Source organism: Xiphophorus maculatus, chromosome 11 (genome assembly GCF_002775205.1).
Source record: "Xiphophorus maculatus strain JP 163 A chromosome 11, X_maculatus-5.0-male, whole genome shotgun sequence".
NCBI classification, from domain to species: Eukaryota; Metazoa; Chordata; class Actinopteri; order Cyprinodontiformes; family Poeciliidae; genus Xiphophorus; species Xiphophorus maculatus.
In genome coordinates, this window is record NC_036453.1 from 1539632 (window position 1) to 1559482 (window position 19851).

General features: G+C 41.1%; 1 long non-coding RNA gene across 1 annotated transcript; it reads left to right on the top strand.

The window, feature by feature from the left end:
* The first annotated feature begins 607 nt into the window (after positions 1-607).
* On the top strand, positions 608-12211 carry LOC111610148. The gene is made up of 3 exons (XR_002753519.1): positions 608-1058; positions 10154-10363; positions 11874-12211. It is a non-coding gene; the product is annotated as an uncharacterized LOC111610148 (long non-coding RNA).
* The last annotated feature ends 7640 nt before the right edge of the window (positions 12212-19851 follow it).

A 19851-nucleotide genomic window follows, 5' to 3' on the forward strand; every position in this document is an offset into this window, starting at 1 on the left:
ATGTGCCTGAAAAGCCTTTCACAATTTCATGTCAGGATCATTTAATAGAAAGTATAGATGGGAGATAATTGATCAAGTTGACCAAAAGTATTTTTCTTCTAGATAACAGAATTTGTCATGTTGTATCAACTGATTTTCCAGTTCCTTTCTTGTTTTAGCTACCCGTTTACAGGTGAGTAAAGATGGGGGTCATCTTTTCTCCTACCCAGTCATTAAATAAATGAATGCAGCTGTGATGCATATAGATGAGCGTTCTGTCGACCAATCCATGACGGTTAATGCTCTAATAAAGATGATCAGTTCGCAGGATTGTTAAGTATATCTGGCCCCCACCTTCCAGTAGTGTTTCAAACTCCGCCCACTTAGGCAAACACTCAATGGAGAAGCGCTTTGCTTTCAATGGTCTGAGCTGTAACCAATCGCTGTATGCCCTGATTTTCCCCCACCACCACCGGCTCTCAGGCCTTTAGCCAATCGCAGCAGACCTCCATCCACACATGACTTTGTGCTGCTGTCTGTCAACTCCCTCATATATAGTGCATGCAAGAAAATGTGGAGCAGTTCAATAACTTGTGCTATAGCCAGACTTTTGTGAGTACAAGTCTATGTGTGTGCGGGCGTGTGTGTAGAGGGGGGGAGGATGTGGAAATGCATCCGCTTGTTTATTTATGTAGATGAACAGAAGGAATGACAATCAGGGAGGGAGAGGCAGACGGAGAGAGAGAAAGAAAGGTTTGGAAGAGAGTTGTATTTGCAAACTGCTGGCTGACTTCCCACTGGAGCCATGAGAGATCAGACCGAGAGGCTGCGTGTCAGAAGAGAGAGAGAGTGCATATGTGTGTGTTCGCACATCTGAGAGGAGAAACGCAGAGAGACAGACAGAGAGAGGGAGAAAGGGGAGGGAGGAAGGGAGAGGAACCCGTTCAACCCATTTCAGCGGCAACTTTTCAGCCCGTCTTACATGAGGTCTCTCCCTGAATATGGACACTTTTCGCTCCCGTCTCCTCAGCCATCCCGTCGCCACGGTTCCCCGATGCCGAACTTTGGCCACACTTTAGGTATGTATGCCAGCTGTTTTGCCTCTAGACTTTTATTTCTCCGTTTGAAGGCTCATAAGGCACCTCTATATCACTTCTTTATTTTCGACAGCAGCATTTGCACAAAAAAGAAAAATAATCGAAATCTAACTGCAGATGACTAAAGTTGTTTTAATCCTTGCAAATGTTGTCCAATGAGAAAAAAACATTCACTTTTATTTGTGGCAGGAATTTTTAGCTGGTCTTGAAGTGTGTGTGTGTGGGGTTACGAGAGAGTTGGTGTTCAGTACAATGTGTAAGAACTGAAGAAAAGGACCCTTTTGGAAAGGGCACGAGTGAAGAGACAGCTTCTGTATGCTGCTCAAAGTGAAAAGTGTGTGATTGCGAGTTTTGTTTTTTTTTTCTTTTTTTGCTCTGTGGGAATGCGGAGCTGCGGTCGCCGGTAGCGATGTGTGACTGGAGAGGAACTGAGCCAGACAGTAGACAAAAGCAAGCAGGGCCGACCAGACGGGGCAGGTCAGCCATTAGGGGCTGCAGCGAAGGGACAGGTCAGCCAGCTGCTGCCCCGCTCTGTGAGCAGAGTGCAGGGTGTGGGGTGGGGAGGATAGGGGGTGGGGGGGCATCAGCCTTTAACTTTGGGGCACAGGATTGGAGCTGCCACTGGAATTTGGGGGGCGACCACGTTTTGCTTCATGAGATTCATGAGAACTCCCAGCATGCATGGGAGCCCCCTCTGTACACTCCACCCCAGCACCCCCTCCTCCTAAAAAAAAAAAAGAAAAGAAAAAAAACTGTTTAATAAGAAGAGCCCCTTCACTAAGTGCTGATGTCTGTATCAGATTTTTTAATACATGGACATAAATAGTTTATAGTTTAAAAGGATTCATCAAATCCAGAGTGCCTACTTGTAAGAATTCAGGTGTCATGAAGAAATGGCACCAAAGGAAGCCTGAACGTAGGAGGGGGTTAAAAATAGACGGTGACAAAAGAGGAAGAATAGGAGAAACAGACATTTTCACAGAGCTTGTCATTTTCTATTCCCCTTTTTCACCAGTTTCCCCCCACTGGTCACTGGGTTTGGAATATATTCTGACAGGAAGTGCTAGCAAACAAAATCTTTTTTTTTTCTATTCTGCTTTTCTCCAAAGCTCTTAATCCAGTAGGAGACAAAAAAAGCTGAGAGCATTTGGGAATAACAACTGACAAAAACATGTCTGTGGATCCCAGATGTACACAATGGCTGCTGCCGCTTTAGAGGAAAAACATCATGCTTTACAGCAGTCTAACTTCCAATAACAACCTGGGAGGATAACTTAGTCGATAACTAATCATGAATAAAGAGCAGATCATCAACTTCAGCTGTAGGAAGTCAAAGAGGAAAAACAACAACAACGTCCTCGGGCTCTAGAAGAAAGGAAAAAAAAGTGTATTGCACCTCTGATGCTGAATCTTTCTGAAATGCCAGTACATGTAGAGACTTGTTACTCAAAGGAAGGTTTCAAGCCCTCGCCACCGGCGCTGGCTTCTTCCTGAAGTCAGACACTCCGTAGCTCCAGTAAACAGAGCCTGTAGATGCAACAACAGTCCACAGACAGCAGAGGGTATGCCAGTGTTTTGTCTTTAAATGAGGCAGAAAACACAATGTTCTCATGAAGAGATTGCTCAATGACAACAGAAGAAAACAAAACAAAACAAAAAAACAGGTAGTCAAAGTCCTTTGCTGACCGGACGATAAAGTTTGGACCCTGCAGAGGCAACTCTGGGGTGTTCAGCATGTAACTCTGTCTACAGCATTTAAGGGCCAGTGTGAATTTGAGAAATCCACTATCACTTGCTGATCAGCTGTTGAGTTCAGAGCAGGAACTCTGTGACCCGGATGGCGCCTGCATGAACTCTCCTTTGGTCCCCTGGCTTTGGAGGAGTGGGTGAGCTCCTCTGCTCCTCTGGCTGCCCTCACAGAGCCGTGTGCTATACCTGGATTTGAATAGAAACCAGACAGTGATGCCTCCTTTGCTTAGCCACCTCCTGTCCATCTCCCCTCCTCCTTCAGTCACCACTCTTGAGCGGGACAATGAGGATTTGTTGGTGCTCAGTCGTGAGCCTGCTGACACAAAGCGTGGAGCCTCCTGGTCCCCAGCCCGGAGTGGAGTGGGCCTATAAGCACAGGCGTGCAGGACACTGGCGGGAGGGAAGCTGGAGGGTGTGTGTGTGTGTGTGTGTGTGTGTGTGTGTGTGCGCAGGCGTGTGTGTGTGTGTGTGTAGGGCAGGGTAGTTTTGAGGGGTGGGATTAGTCAACCAGAGCTCTGAGTTGGGGGATGGGGTCCTAAAATGAACAGGAAATTACAGCCTTTGATCAGGCAGCAGCAGATTCAGTCTGAACTTCTCCAACTCTTCTCACGCTCATGACTATGCTTAAAAAAATCTAATCTGTGGAGAAAAAGACATCAACAGCCTAATCTGTCACTTCCTGTCGGCTTCCGAGTCATTGTTAAATCAGTACCCAGGTGCAAAGCAAACACAAAAGTTAACTAGCGGTGTTTCGCTGCTCCCTCCCAAGCCGTTCCCATCTTCCCTCCCCTCCGTCATGGAAATCCTATTAAGTTCCGTGTCTATTTGACCCACATTTTTCATCCACTGAAAAAAAAATAAAAATAATAATTAAAAATAAAAATAAAAAGTCACAGCTCTGTCAGTTTGTAACTTCAGAAACACCACAGAACATGGAATTTATTTTTAGCTGTGCTCATAAATATTTCATAACCCACCAAGGCATAGAGAACGGTGGAAAATCTATTGTCACATTAAAGAGTAACAGTGATGGACTGAAGGGCGATATTGAATTTGTTTTACACTCAGCAGATTGAACTGAACTCGGGCCGGGTCAGAATGTTTGAGGAGCCTCAAAGGACACCCAGTACTCCTGAATTCTGAACCTTTCCGGTGGCTTGTCCAGAGATTCCCGGGAGCTCCTGGTCCGTGTTTGTACTGGAGAGTGAGAGGAGCGACGGTAATGTGTGTTCAGTGAATATCAGGGTCGATTAGAGAGTCCCGTCTGGTCGGGCTGCAGGAGATTAGACAGGCGGAGCAGATACAGGCCGCGGGCTGGTCGTCTGGCGTTCTGACCCACATTGCTCTGATGTGCACGTCACTTCCCATTACGGTGACAATTGGTTGCCACATCAGCTGAGTACGTTGTGATCCTCATATCCTCCCCCTGGGCAAGGCCCCTCTTTCCACAACCTGACTCTGTCATGCGCGTACTGACGGTCCAAGTCCCAGGCCACGGGGAGTGTTGAGGAATCACAGCATCATCCAGCCCCCGGGAAGACATCTGAGCAGAACCCCAGCAATGTACCTTCTGAGCTTCCTGATGTCTCATGAAATTATTGGGACATAAAGACCTAGCTCCCAAAAACCAATAGATTTACCAGACTCCAACAGATAAGTCACTTAGTTTTCACCTAAATGTTCCTCCAGGACCTTTCAGCTGGCATTAACCCTAGTTTGCTTTTGACATCACTTACCAACCATTCTCTTGAACAACCTTTTACATATTTATCTCAGCAAGCAGCTGAAAAACAGTTAACCGCAAGACTAACTGCCTTTAGACTTGCGCTCCCAATGTGACATTTCAACAAGCACTTTGGCCATAAAATGCACACCTTCAGCCAGCCCACCTTCCGCAGGCACACCTATACAGTTAGCTTGCATGGAAGAGGCGAGAAGCTGGTGGCAGATACGCAGCTGGCTGACTGAGAGAAGTCTGTCTGTTTGCGGGCTGCCCGAAAGATAATTGGCAGCTCCAGAGTGAAAAGCGGGCTCAGCAGCAGATAAGGGCTGCATGGAAAGCTCCATAATCAGCATGGATTAGCAAATGATAAATCACCGGTTCACACAAGTGTGGCGCTGTCACAGCTGGGAGAGCCGTAGAGAGAGGTAGGAAGGAGATATGAGAAAGAAAATATGAGGGAGAGTGGGACTGAAGAGCAGGGAAGATTTTGATGTCTTTTTTTGCTATAATTCAAGAGCAAAACATAATAATACTATCCAGCAGGTCAGCAGCAGAGTCAGGCTGGGAGTGAGGGGTGAGGGAGGGTGGAAGTGGGAAAAATTAAAAGCTGTGCCAACATTTCAGCTAATACAATCTTCTGCCTGTCAGATTATGTTCTTTAATCCAGAAAGGTTTTACGCCTCTTAGAAATGTGAAAGGAGACATGAATTCAGCAGAGATTTTCCTCTGCTGGTGTGTATGTGTGTGTGTATGTGTGTGTAGGATGGGGTGGTTAATTCTCTAGAGCAGCTCTCTAAAGCACTGTCCTCAACAACTCTGCCGCACAGAGGATCAGCCGATCTAAACCGCTGCGCTGTTAAATTCTGTGATTATACTGCGATGCTGAAAACTCCCAGGTCTTTAAAATATTCTGTGTTTTCTTCTTAGCGCCATTAGCTATGTTTAGCCTTGTGTACATATTACACATGCATCAGGTCAGCAGAGTGCAGACTAGAAGCAAAGCCCTCCCACACTGGTCTGGGATGGATGGGACAGGAGTATGTCATTTCTGTCTTTATAAAAATGATCATGTCTGGTGGGAAGCAACGTAGCTGAAGAAGATGACAGCTTCTTGTCGTCTGGCTGGTATTAGCAAAGTGCTAACAACAACAGCATTCTAATAAATTGGACATAAAAAAGCAAGCAAAAAAAGGTATCATTTGGAACCTTTTGTCATGTCTTAGCTGCATGCCTGAGTGTGTGTGTCTGGGAGTGTTAGAGGACATTTGAAACATGGCTCCGCCATGCAAACAGCTGCAGGAAGCTTCAACATAATGTTCTGCTGTGCTTTTTTTGTCTCACCCTCCACCATCGACTCCGCCATTGTGCTTTAACCTTTATTTTGGTTGGTGCAGTTTGTAGCAGGCTGTAGGGCAGCACAGAGTAAAGGTTGATCAGTATCCAGGTCATTCTCACTTTCTCACCTCACTGCTTCAGCTGATAACAGAAATGTAAAATCCTAGTTAGCGCCTGTGATGTTGGCCCCAATTCTCACTGCTGTTTGGAAATATCTCAGTCTGAGCCTACTTTGCATTGATTGCAGGATGGGAGGGTGCAATCACGGCCTAGAGAATGCCGAGTAAAAAACGGAAACAGATCCCAATGGCCATCATTGACTCTGCATCAATTAGACAGAATAAACAAAGACAAAAAGAATCTTGCTCCAAGTAGCTGCGATACAAGATTAATGTGTTTCTGATCTACAATATTTACTCTATCAGAAAGGAAACAAGTTGTGATCTGTCAAACTAGTCTGAGGGGTACAAGCTTTGTGGCTGGAAGTGGGACCTGGGGAAAAAAGACTGCTTGAGATAAAAAAGCAGCAGCAGGTGCCAGAGAAACGTCACGCTTAAATCCAGGAGACAACCACAAAGGGCCTCCTCATCATGCTTTGATTGGGATCCTTTAAACTGCTTGAAACAAAGCCTGGGTTACATATTCATCAGCCAGAGCACTCTGGAATGAACCAACAGAGCTTTGTAGAAAAGAAGAGTAAAACATACCCTGCAGTTCTCTCATGCTTTCCGATGGAGTGGATAAGTCAACCAGTGTCAGAATGATGCGAAGTGATCAAGAAAGTCAAGGTTGGGTTTAAAGGTGCAGAGCACAGAGGGAAGAGGATAAGGATAAAACCCAGCTGACACAAAGACACATCAACCAAGGCAGCAGAGAGTCAGGGTACTAACGGCCATAAGGAATGGAAGAGTAGGGAAAACCTGGGATGCTGGCAGAAGATATTCAATAAGAATAGCAAGGGGTTAATGTTGAGACGGGAGCTGGCAGTAGAGATGGGGGACAGCCCCCAGTGACCATGCAGAGACAAGTGGGAGTAGATGGCTGGATGGATGGATAAGGTTAACTATTATTAGTGATAAAAAGTCATAATATATTTTTCTTGATTTTGAACACCAACACATGAAAGCATCACTTTTAGCTATTGTTAAAATGACCAGAAGTACATTTGATGGAGGTGTTACTATCACTTTCAGTACCATTACATAAAGAGCCATATTGGATTTTAAGGTCGAGGTTGGTGAGAAGCGTTCAACTTTTCAGTGCCAAATTCTCACTTGGGTGGGCGTTCCAGATTTTGGTGGGTTATTTTTACTTTGCCAACAATTTTTTACAAAGAATGTCCAGTGATACGAGACCTAGATAAGTCATACATTGTCACATATATAAAACATAATGCCAGTGAATGCTAACTACTGGGTTCTAGAATCTTGTCACCCTGAGCTACTTTAGTCACTTCTAAACATGTCAGGAATCAAGGGAAATATAGTAGTGTGACAGCTGAGTGTGATGGAATGTGACCAAGCTGAACCACTAAATCTCATTAACTTCTTAATTCGAGCAGATATTAAACCGTGCGATGCAACTCAAAGCCCATTTTGCAAATGACACAGCATTTAAGGCATATTTGCTAAATCTGATTGAGCTTTCCTGTGAAGAGGATCACCCATGGCATGAGTGATTGTAGCAATTTAATCTCAGAGCACACTTCCATTAGGGGATGCCTCACTGCACCAATAGACTGTACAACAAAGTAAGGAGAAAGGATGGGACGGGGAGACCGTGTAAGTGCATATGTTGGCAGCAGCCCAGCTGGAGTATTTTTGAACCGGCATCCGAGCTATGCTGGGAGGCTCGGGTGGACCACGGACACACTTGAGAGCATAATATTTGGGTTATCAGCGGAAATGAGCAGGCATCAGGCAAGTTGTGGATATCCAGTAGCAGGAACCGAAAACGTGCATTTCCTCACATCTACTCTCAGGTGCAAAACAAAAACTGAAAGAAATAAACAGACCCATAAAAGTTTGGCTTTGTAGGAGCCTGCTGAGATTCTTTCCATTTCAGCCTTATTTATGTTTTATTTGAGGTTTTAGCAACTCTGACTAATCCAGAGTTCAACCAAAGGAAAATGCAACACAATGCAAAAGGATGAGCCCGTTACTGGTACAGAAATGCATCAAGACTGATTGTTAAACTCATAAATATCACCAATATCACCAAAGTAACACATTTTCTTCAGCTGTGTGGAGAGCAGATATGTGGAAATTTTTCGTGACATGAAAAAGTAAAACAAGCAAAAAAGTACAACATTCAGTCCAATAAACACATGAAAAATACTATTAAAGTACTATTAGTGGATGTTGGTTAAGTCTAAATATTAAAATATTGAATATGATGAGATAATATCACAAGTAGTGATATTTGTGATATCACTACAGTGATAGTCTTTTTTCATATATGTTTTAAACAAAAGCAATAAAATGATACATTGCTATCATTTTGTGTACGACAAAATGTAATATATACTCCAGAAAGACAATGAGAAACTCATTCTTTGTCGTTTTCTCAGACATCTTCTATACATCTTCATATTTTACTTAGAATTATGCTGGTCTCGATTTTTACATGGCTCAATCCAACCGAAAGACCATTCATATCGCATTGGAGGGCTTTTTTTCAGTTTGGGGTCTTTGTCCCAATATTCTGAAATTCAAGCAACCCCAAATAAATGTACTGTAAGGATTGGAACAAATGTTTCTAACTGCGGCGCATCTGTGTTGTACTTGCTTAGCTTCAGGCAGTAGAGTCGAGGCTACAGAGCAGCCAAATATGCAAGGCAATACGACAGAGAGTACATAGTGTGCTTCTCATTGTCCAACCCCTGGAATGTGCTGACGACGCAGGGTTCATGCTGGTTCAGTCACACTGTTGCTGCCACTACCGCTTGCCTCAGGCCCGTCAGACTCCCATGCTGGCCCAGCTATTTTTTGCACATTACACTTTTGAAAGTTTGTCAGTTATGCAAAGTTTCTGGGGACCGAGCCAGCGCTGGTATTATCGGGAAAGTTCGACATGGAGGCACAACCACGCCTCTCGCAAATGAATGAGTCAGTGTGCACACTGCCATGCATTTCCCACAAGTTCTTCCCCAAGTGCAGAGAGGGGCGGAAGTTTAGTCAGTAAAAAAAAAAAGGAGAGGGAGAGATTTGAGAATGAAAAACAGCCTCTGTGTGTCTCTGGCAAACAGCCAAGAGCTACACATGCCAAGGAGGGAATCCACTGAAGCTGAAACCAGCAAAGAAAAAAAAAAAACAATTACGAAACTATTCTCACCTAGCCTGTGTGGAAAAAGACACAGGGAAGAGGGGAACTCCTCATCTACGGGGTAAACTACCATCAGAAGTAGGAAATAATTTGACCAAACACCTTTAACTATTTTTCCAGTAAATGGAAAAATATACTTGATCATTATTATATACTTTGTTGCAATAAAAAATAAATCTTTCAGTAAGATCACCTTTTTATTTTGGGCCTTTGCATGGATGACCCACCCATAAACACATGGATCCATAATTCATGGAATGCAGGAAAGTGATAAATGTTGCTGTTCTATACAGCGAGTGGCAATAATGAAGTCTTCTCCATGGTCAGTGAACTGTGTCAAAGTGGGAGAGAGTGAACTGTGCCCCTCGTTTTAAAGTGATCATTTATTATGCAGAAAGCAGAACAGCAGGGGTTCTTTCTGGAAGCCTGTCAACTATAGGGAACTTGCGGCAAATCATCCCCTTCCTATTCTCAGACTTTTTTTTTTCCTAAATCTGGCAGAAGTGAAGCGAGCAACATGACAACAATCCGCATCCTGTTCTTCAGCACCTCCAAAAACAGGTTTCAGTATCTGAGGATGAAGAGCAAACGAGCTGAGCTCTTCCAAATCCCTGTGTCGGTGTTGAGGGGAGCCGGCAGAACAGAGACAGAAAAGGAGACAGACAGACAGGGAGTGCATTAATAAAACATGACTGGATGATTTTCCAACCTCAAAGAGGCGAAGACAGGAAGCCGCGCTCCCAGAGCAGCAGCTGAGGTTCAGCGCAGGGTAAAGGGAACAGTAATCTCTAACTAGCTCCACACTGCAGCACACTTGTTTAAGCTGTGGGGCACGGCGCCGTCTTCTGATCACACGTGTACAGAGTTGTCTCTTTTCATGAGCCTGTCTTGGTCTCACTTCCTTCCAATTATGCCCCTTTCTGCTTCTTTGTGTTTTCCGCTGCAGGCTGAAGCAACCTGAGTTTTCTCTGCAGTTTTGCAGGAGGTGATGATGGCATTCACCATGTAAAGCAACTCAAGCCTTTGCATCATCACCTCTCCTTGCGGTGTCATTTGAGCCTTTGCAGCAACGAGGCTGGCAACACGTCCTGGCATGGAACCGCTCCGCATATGCCAAGAGTGCAGTTCAAGAGTGCACAGGCAGACAAAAAGAGTGGTAACACACATTTACCTGTCTTCACGTGTGTTTTTCCTAGCTTTTGTCCAACAATGTGACAGCTGAGGAGAAAACTACAAGACGCATCAGAACTGCTTTGTAGGAATCAGACCTGCAGGCACAGAACTACGTGAATGTTTAGGCCCCTATGATTTTCACAATGTGGAAAACATAGACAGAATCACTGAATTTAATAAACAAAATGGAATCCACAATAAAAATTAGTTGATATTAACATGAAAGCAACATCAAAACACTGATGGTCAGTAATTCATTGGAAATTCCTCTGAAACACAGAAGAAAAAAAATTATATATATATATATATATATATATATATATATATATATCGATACACAGAGAGAGAGAGAGATTAGTGTTTTGAAGTCCATTTAAACTCTAAGGCACTTTTACAGGGAGATTTGTTTTTATGTTAAAAACCAGATTTTTAGTTTTGCAAATAATGTTTGATTTCTTAAAAAAAAGAAAAAATGCGGAGGAAACACTAACACTTGTTGAACCACAGCGGTCCATTTTATTTGTCATACAGAATAATAGGAAATGTTGACCTTTAGCTGTAAATTTGTTATTTTTTCCCCCATTCGCACCATAATTCCATACTCTGGTTAAAATTTAATTCATAAAAACTAAAATGGAAAAAGTAGAATTTGGGAAAAAATTATACAGAATTTGGAAAATAACAGATTTCATAGTGTCATATTTTGAATGGTACCAAAGAGGCCAGAAACAGGCAAGAGTTTGTGTGTTTTTCCACTTGTTTCACTCAATAGCAGAAGCAAAAAAGTTAAAACAACTTAAACTAAAATTAGCTCTTATTTGTATTATGTTGGGTTTTTTTCACCAAGTTACCAAAGAGCTACCCATGAGTCAAACAAAGCTACTTTAGTGCCCACAGGGAACATTCAACGCTGTCGGTGAGTTTGTTCTCTAAGGAAAACCATCGACCGTTGACTGTACCTTGAGGGACACCTCGGCACATCGGATCCTCCATCGGATCTTCCGCTCAGAAACTATGACCTGCACTCCACATCCAACCTGTGGCCACCAGAGCTGCTCAATATCTAAGGCTGCAATAAACATTCATTGCTGTCGGTGGGTTTGCACCAGAATAACTCACTGATCAATGAATGCAGACTGCGGTTCAAACACCCTGTTGATAATGCTCACCAAAAGGTAAAGTGGGAAACAGGTTAAAAATAAAAATGGGAAGCTCATATGAGCTTCATGAGTAGCCAAATATAAGGATCTTGGTTGCAAGTACTGAAGGAGAAACAATGCTATGCTAAGCTACTGAGTTCAAACCCACTGAGCTAAACATTAAAACCAGCAGCTAGAACATAGTGGTTTATAAAGATGGTTAGTGGCTGAGCATGGATGGAGTACATATAAAATATCCTCAGCTGAAATAACTGCTCAAATTAAGTTATTTTGATAGACTGTCATGCATTATCAAACAAAATTCTTGTCATTTTCTCTGTCAATCTGCCACAGATGCAGCTCACCATCAGTGTGTGAATATGTGTATGAAGCACTCTGGAGTTTTTGGACCTGATAAAAGAGCAATACCCTGCCGGCCATTTACAAACAGGCAGGTAAATCTTGTAGTTTCAAGTACTGAAAAACAAAGTGTCAATAAAAAGTAAGATATGTGATGCTTCTTTGAAATCCAAGGGGGGGACAGCTCTACTATGTGTGACTGGAGACGGCCTCTAGGGCGTCTCATTTAAAGGAATATAACACAAAGGATAACAGAAGTCTAGAATTTAACTGAAAGTGTAATTTTTTTAAAATCATGTTCACAACAGAAAGCAGCTCAAGTATGTTGTGTAGCATTATATGGAGTAAAAAAAAAGAAATCAGTCATCTTGTATTAATAGCCAAAAACCTCCCAGTACGGTTCACTTCATCTATTGACATTATACAAGTTGATCAGATGAGAGAGAGCAACGTGTGTTTTCAGAACATGAAGCTGGGATCAAATGGGTGTGGCTTCAACTGACAGATTTCACCTGAGCAATATGCGTTAGCCTTGGGAGAAATAAATCTATTTTCCAAAACATCAGGATGTAGATGAGAATGATTGTTGAATGAATAAATGTCCAAGCTTAATTATTTATTCATTATTGTAGTAAACTGACATTACAGGAAGCTAATGAACTCATCTGAATGCTGAAAACAGATGTGTATTGTCTCATCTCACTTTAATGTCATATTTTATGACAGAAATATTGAGTATATAGACCTTGCCAGTGCTGTACTTATCTCTCCTTGCGGATGAGCAATGTTAGTTCCCAGGTATATCTCTTTTCCCATGCCAAAATAAAATAAAATTCCTTCTCTTTTCTGCAGCTGTTTAACACTTAAACATGTCAGGAAAAGTAAAAGCTGAAATCAATCCAGTACAACATCATCTGAACAAGGTGGGAAAATATTGCTAAAAAATCTTTCCAGACAGTAAAAAAAAGGCAGAAAAACTCATTTGATCAAATCTTCTATAACTGATTTTCATCATCACAGTTCTGATCTAGAATTTCCCTAGGAACAGAAACTGAAGATATGGCCTTTACACAACTGTTGTACCAGTCAGAATATTATAAAGGAACTCCTCCCACACAGAGTGGTTACAGTAAAGACAAAGTTGCTGAACGATTCCTCTCACGTGTTTTATGTTATGGTCCGGCAAAAGGTTTGAATTTAAATAAAAAATTTTAAAAAACGTTATTAAACAAATTAGTTATTAATTACACTATATTATTAAATAAGCACCTTATGAAGCAATTAAACACACCACATGAAAAAGTCTGTCCTCCTGGATTTTCATTTTCTATAGACAGAAGATCAACGCGTTTAGAATATAGCAACATTTAGGTATGTAAATTTATATGATGCCTGAAAATATTTCCATAGTTAATGTGTTAAAATGAAAAATAAATCAGAGTAAAAAACAATGTTTGGAAGTGTGTGTGTTTAGTTTGAGCCTACCTTCCAAAGCACAGTTTCACTTCATGAGGCAGCACATGTGGTAATCTGCTAAGGCAAATGTTTTGACATTAAAACACTCAGAGATTTAATCGTTAATCAAGTTGAAAAGCAGAAAGCGGCAACAATTGTTGTACCAAAGACTTCATGGATAGCGGTCACTACAGTGGACAGCTATCTAAAAGCCTTTTTCTTGTGGATTTGTATGTTATAAATGCACATAGACCACTGAAGAGGACTCTAGTGCATCAGGCAATACACTGCCAACTACTGTCCATCAACTGCAAGTGCAAGAAATTTTCATTAAATCCAACATGGCGGACAGACGGAGCAGTATCAGACTCATGAACTCAGGAATATCCAGTCTCTCCTCCTATCGTAGAAAATTCTTGCAGGTAAAAAAAAAATATGGTGACATCAAGTAATGTCACTATTACTTGAAATAATAACTTTATATTTGGAGAAAAGTACAACTGATCACCTGTCCACTAAAGTGGACGTCATGCGCAGATCCTAGATCTTATACCAGGCTCCTCTGTTTGCACTCAACCACTTAACCAGACATTGAAGTGTCAGACAACTCATGTGACTCTATTGTCTTTCTCCCCATCTCATCAGAACAATGTCTATTGTGTCTGTACCACAGAATGCTCAGTTGTGCACTCATCTAAGTAATGAAGGGTTTGTGCGCTACATGCCTCCCATTACCTTCTGTATACGACTACAGTCAAAGATTTGCCGGGAGTAGTCTGATCACATGCTGCACTGGTGTTTTTATTCACAAGATGATGGTGTTGGCATTTTAAAACCACTTCTGACCACAGTGATTACTTATTTAAGTGCCATAAAATAAGGAATAGTTTCCAGACGGATGCAACTGTAGTAACTTGCCCTGAAAAACTTTGTTAACTAACTAATGCATAGATGCAGACAGCTGGTAAAAGGTACGTACACGTCTTCCTTTCCTTTCAGCTTTTCCCTGTAGGGGTCACCACAGTGAGTCATCTGTCTCCATCTAGCCCTATCTTCCACATCTTCTTCCTTGAGGAAGACCAAAGAGCAGATTTGTGCCTGGCAGTTCCACCCTCAGCATTTGTCTACCACTATACTCACTATCCTTCCTCGGTACACGTCTGAACCATCTCAGTCTGGCTTCTCTGACTGAGATGGTCATCATGTCAGACTTCAACACATCTGTCACATTGAGGTACATACACGAATTATGAACCTCAATTCTAACAAATTAGACTTCACCAGTTCTCAGTTAGAACCTACCTATATGTTCTGAACTCTCACTGTGCTTGTCCCTGAACCATTTGAGTTTGTCAAGACTACACTTAGAAAAACTGAGTAGTGCTGTCATACTTTTTCAGCAAAAAGAAGCAGTCTCCTCACAACGCATCCAGACAAGACCTCCTAAGTTTTTTTAGTATGTTCATACACATATGCAGACAAAAAGTCTGTAGATCTTTTTTCACCCTTTTCCTGAAAAATGTAAGGTGTGTAATCAGAATGAAATCCATGGAATACTGGAACCTACAGTTCCTGTAAAATGTATTTACCCCCTTGAATGTTTTACCTTTTTATTCACTCAATATTGAATATTTACAGCATTTTTATAAGGACTGAAGGTAATAGTTAGTTGACTGTGCTTTAAAATGACACTATGTGCCTGGAAAATACACAATATCATCCTGTTTAACAAATGTATCTGTTTTAATGTTACAATATTATCCAGAAAACAAATTTTCTCTCAGATTCTTTTATCATTTACCACATGAATCAAATTTGATATATTAACAATTTAGACCAGACTTTATAACATGATTTTTATCAAGTATGAGTAGTGTAACAATGTGGATTAGAAAGTGCCACAGAAGCAACCAGAAAGCCTTGGGATTAAGGACGAGACGTTTCAACACCAAGTGTTAAATAAAAAGGCAGTTTGGATTTTTTAACTGTGCAACAAGGCTTTTCAATATGTTGCTGTCCTCACTAAAGGAAACAACATAATCAGTCCTTTTACCCACTGGCTCTAGCTCCTTGTCAGCTGTGGCTGAGCAGGCAAACATTCAGCAGGATGACTGCACTCTTCATTATTGTTTGGTCTGTTTAACTGGATACCAGCTGGTCAGATTTTTTAGCCAACCAGTTTCCAAGAGTCTGGTTCTGCTTGACAAGAAAGCCAAGAAAATATAGTAATACAAAGTTTACTGCCTGGAGCAGTTAGAGGACCGTCTGCTTTACTGGACTGACTGTGTGTTTAAACACAGACTGTTGCAGAGAGCAGAAGCTGTTGCCTTGAGGGTGAACTGGTTTCATTAGGTTGTAATTTTGGCATAACTGGTTTACAGCCAAGCTAAAATTATTCTTTGTCTGTTTCAATGATCTCAAACTCATCAACAGTTACATATATAATTACTAGCTGTACACCTATAAAATAGCAATAGCAACTCTCAAAGGCAAGTTAAATAATTGAATAAAGTAATAAGTACGTATACCTCAATAAGTATAAAAATATAGTAGAAACACAGAACAGCTGGGATGCTAAAGAAAAATAAATAAATAATAAATAAGAATTTTTATGACCAGTAATAATTCATCAAAACATGCCCCAGTCTTTTCATCCCTGAAACATTCAAATGTTTTCAGGGATGAAACATCTGAATGTTTCAGATGTTTTCTGAAACATCTGAAACATGTTTCAGATGTTCAGATGTTCACAGCTGATTCAATATCAGCTGTGATATTGAATCAGCTGTGATTCAAACAGTCAAAATCACAGCTGAGTTACCATCAGATTTAAAAACAAAACACCAGATAAGCATGGAATTAAATGCTGATTATCTATATTTAGGCCTGTCGCGATAAACGATAAATCGATTAATCGTACGATAAATTAAAACTATCGACGTCATTTCAATTATCGGCATTATCGTCTCTTCCGGCCTTTTTCTCTTTCTGTTGATGACACCGAATGAAAAAAGGCTCAACTCCGGTGCTCTCCACTGACTCCTCCCTTCCTCATTTCCTTAGTGTAAAGCCCAGCGCACACTACACCATCTTAGAGCTGTCGGCCGATTGTCGGCCCATTTTTAAAACCTGACAGACCACACATTAGCCGACAGAAATCCTAGGTATAACGGTTAGATCATGTGGTGTCCAACAATGGGCACAAAATAATGGCTACAAGTTCAGTTAACTAATTTTAAAACCAGGCATTAATCAATGCTTTACTACAATCTACCTTCAATGCATGTGGCTAGTGTCAGCGTAAAGTCCTGACTGAATGAAAATCATTAGAACCTGTTTACGTCACGTTAACGAAGAACAGCTGAAAAGTTACCAGGTTTATCAACTGCGGTAGCAATTTCGCTCCAACTCCTCCTCTTGTCATTTCTATATTCTTTGCATGTTGAATAAACATTAATGTTGTTTCCACGTCGGCTGGACTTCGGGTTGCGCCGTGTCAGCTGTTTGGGATTCCCCGACGTAATTTCCCCTCAGAAAACACTGAGGAGAATCCGCGCTTTCTGATTGGCTACCTGTCACATTCAACAGGCTGCCTTAAGGTCCCTGTGGGGAAAACCCCTGATTTAGATCGGAGCGGCAACGACGATCTACCGTAACACACCACACAATCTTAGAAAGACCAACGTTCTAAGATTGTCATAAGGGGAAAAATAGGAGCAAAAAATCATGTAGTGTGAACTATTGCATCAGGTAGTCGATGTGCCCATTTTCTCTATTTAAATCTAATTATTACTGAAGGGCAACATAATATACAGACTTCATAATCTGCCCTCTTTTGGTTGAATGCAGTATTTATTTCCACTTTGGCTTTATGTTGTTTAGTTTTTATCAAGTACATTTTTTGTTAATGGAGACTGAGAATCCATTTTGTTTTTGGTTGTTTTGTTTATTTTGTTTATCAGCTCCAGTGTTAAATATTCTTTTGAAAATAAAGTGTATCTATCTTTGGCAGGAAATCACATGCATTATTACGTCATTTCCATTAAATCAGTGTAAAAAGGTCTTCAGACAATATTATCGCAATAATGTTTTGAGACAATTAATCGTTCAGCAAAATTTGCTATCGTGACAGGCCTATCTATATTTCATCTCAATTCCTTCTCCATAGCAAAAGAGTGATGAAGCACCCTAGTTTATGCATCTAAACTGCGGCTGAACAATATTAGGAATACCTATTCAAAATATTATTGACAGACATTCGGATGACAACATTGCTTACAATTGTCTTTTTCCCTCTTATTATAATATCTTCTTCATGAGCTTCTCAGCAACTAAAATCTACATCAAATGTCTTCATGATGGCCAGCTGAACATCCAATTGTTCAAATATGTCACAAATATGCAAAGCCTGAATGCATGGCCCTTAATGAGACTGCCAAATACTGCAGTCAAGCAGGCCTTGCGTCAGTGGTTCCCAAAATGTGGTTCGCGCCCCCTAGGGGGGTCGCAGTGCCATTGCAAGGGGGAGGGGGGTAGCAGTATGGATAAATGAAAAAAAAAACAGTTACACAAAAGTGTTTCACTGTAAAGATGGTTTGTAGTGTGTTTTGTTGCAACCTGATGTGAAATAAACTTCAGTGGAGTTTGAAAACACAATATGTGTAAAGGTTTATGTCTGGTTGAACGATGTGTGTGCCCAGTAGGCCTGTCACGAAAGCAAATTTTGCTGAGCGATTAATTGTCTCAAAAATTATTGCGATAAACGATAATGTTGTTTGAAGACCATTTTACACTGATTTAATGGAAATGACATAATAATCCATACGATTTCTTGCCAAAGATAGATACACTTTATTTTCAAAAGAACACTAAGCACTGGAACTGATAAACAAAATAAACAAAACAACCAAAAACGAAATAAAATAGATTCTCAGTCTCCATTAACAAAAAACTTACTTGAAAAAAAAAACTAAACAACACAAAGTACAAGTGGAAATAAATACTGCATTCAACCAAAAGAGTGCAGATTATGAAGTCTGTATATTATGTTGCCCTTCAGTAATAATTAGATTTAAATAGAGAAGATGGGCACATCGACTACCTGATGCAATAGTTCACACTACATGGTTTTTTGCTCCTATTTTTCCCTTTACAACAATCTTAAAACGTTGATCTTTCTAAGATTGTGTGGTGTGTTATGGTAGATCGTCCTCCGATCTAAATCAGGGTTTTCCCCACTGGGAGCTTTAACTACACCTGTTGAATGTGACAGGTAGTCAATCAGAAAGCAGATTCCCTCAGTGTTTTCTGAGGGGAAATTACGGAGGGGAATCCCAAAAGCTGACACGGTGCAACCCGAAGTCCAGGGGACATTGGAGAGGATATGTGGAAACAACATTAATGTTTATTCAACATGCAAAGAATATAGAAATGACAAGAGGAGGAGTTGGAGCGAAATTGCTACCGCAGTTGATAAACCCGGTAACTTTTCAGCTGTTCTTCATTAACGTGACGTAAATAGGTTCTAATGATTTTCATTCAGTCAGGACTTTACGCTGACACTAGCCACATGCATTGCAGGTAGACTGTAGTAAAGCATTGATTAATGCCTGGTTTTAAAATTAGTTAACTGAACTTGTAGCCATTATTTTGTGCCCATTGTTGGACACCACATGATCTAACCGTTATACCTAGGATTTCTGTCGGCTAAGTAATCGGCTGACAGCTCTAAGATCCTGTGGTCTGCGCTGGGCTTTACACTGAGGAAATGAGGAAGGGGGGGTCAGTGGAGAGCACCGGAGTTGAGCCTTTTTTTCATTCAGTGTCATTAATAGAATGAGAAAAAGGCCGGAAGAGACGATAATGCCAATGACGTCGATAGTTTTAATTTATTGTACGATTAATCGATTTATCGTTTATCGCGACAGGCCTAGTGCCCAGTTGATTTTTTTTTCTTTTTTGGGCGGGGGGATTTTATTGTAATCCATATGGGGGCCCAGAAAATCTTTGGGAACCACTGGGGGGCACAGAAGAAAATCTTATTACCGGTACACAGAGCGCAGCTGCAAAAAAAATCTCCAATTCAATACTCTCTTTCCTTTATTTAACCAGGAAAAACCCCACTGAGATTTAGATCTCGTTTCCAAGAGGAACTGCAATATTATACAGTTCTACATGGAATCAGACGCCAGATCTTCAGATCAGCATGACCATGTTCTAAGCCTCAGATATTTTTACTGAGCTCTACCACCTCTATTACTATTATGTCAATCCTGACTATTTAAAATAATATACTCATCTACTGGATTTAAGGAACAGTAAATTTATGAATTTGACAATTATGACACAAAATTTTCATCTATATTACATAGAGCCCAATTCACCTGAAAGTGATGTCTGTGTTACAAAGAACAAAATAAAACTACATTCAAATATTTTCTGAGTTGGGTAGGTCAGTTTGAGGTAGAGTGTGCATCAAGTCTTTAAATCAAAGTTGTGCCAAGTTGTGCTCAGGACA